The 1,009-nt window shown below is 49.3% G+C and overlaps 1 protein-coding gene across 1 annotated transcript in view; it reads left to right on the top strand.

The window, feature by feature from the left end:
• REC114 (REC114 meiotic recombination protein) overlaps positions 1 to 1,009 on the top strand; it is a 66,546-nt gene that overhangs the window by 64,816 nt on the left and 721 nt on the right. The gene's annotated exons all lie outside the window — the stretch shown is intronic.

Below are 1,009 nucleotides of genomic sequence, written 5' to 3'. Positions count from 1 at the left end.
TTCTCCAAGATGATCCTAGGTACCTGTGGATCTTGTGCTTATTTGCATTCTACAGCCATCCGACACTCATCATCCTCCTGTTTGGCTCCAGCACATTGGCAAGAGCAGCATTCTCTTACTGATCTGTACTGAGGTGATAAAGACATTTAAAGGGTATCAAAGTACCCACACTGTCAGTATTCAGATATTCAAAACAGATTCTTGCAAGCATTTTTGAGGGGCTTAAGCAAGAGTGTTGTTTGGAGCATGCACCTTCCTACCATGGGAAGGGGTAAGCCCTGGGGCTGGAGTGGAGTCCTGTGTCTGCCCCAGAGGTGGTTTGGGTTTGGCCAAGCTGTAACCTGCAAGGTGGCACTTCCTAGCTGTGGCTGCATTCCTCAGGAAGAGTCTGGCAGCTGCCCAAGAGAACTGAACAGGAACATTTAAAAATAGCTGAGTTGACATTGCTGCCAAGTCCCAGCAGCAGAACAGGTCCCTGCTCGAGCTGTTTTGGCAGCTCTCAAGCATTTCTTATCCATCTCTACCTGACAACTCTCTTCCCCTAGTGGTGGGAGGCTGGTCCAGGCTCCCTTCCCAGCTGCAACATATAGTGCCAGTGCAAGTTTTGCACCCTGGGCAAAACCTTCCAAAAAAGGGGCGGGGGTAGGGGAAGAGGGATGTCAGTCTTACCAGCCCCAGGGGCTCAAAGTCCTTGCTGCTGCTTCCACAATGTGGATTTCTTGCAGGGGGGCTACCATTTTGGTGCCCACAGCTGGAGCCCCACTTGCCAGCGCCCTCCCCCCCAGTTATGCTACTGGTGCCAATAGCTTCTCTCCTTCCTACCCAAGACGGCAACTTTCTGCTGCTGCTAGCTGTGTATTTCAAATCCTACTGATGCATAATAGTGCACGGAGGAAGGTTCAATTGCATCTAATTTTTTTTTTTAAATCTTATAGGACACAGACATGTTCAATATACATGCAAGATTGCCTTTGCACCCTTATACATGCTGATTGTCAACTGCACAACC

The sequence above is a fragment of the Alligator sinensis genome, unplaced genomic scaffold, assembly GCF_000455745.1.
Source record: "Alligator sinensis unplaced genomic scaffold, ASM45574v1 scaffold492_1, whole genome shotgun sequence".
Lineage (NCBI taxonomy): Eukaryota > Metazoa > Chordata > Crocodylia > Alligatoridae > Alligator > Alligator sinensis.
This window is presented reverse-complemented; position numbering and strand designations above follow the sequence as displayed.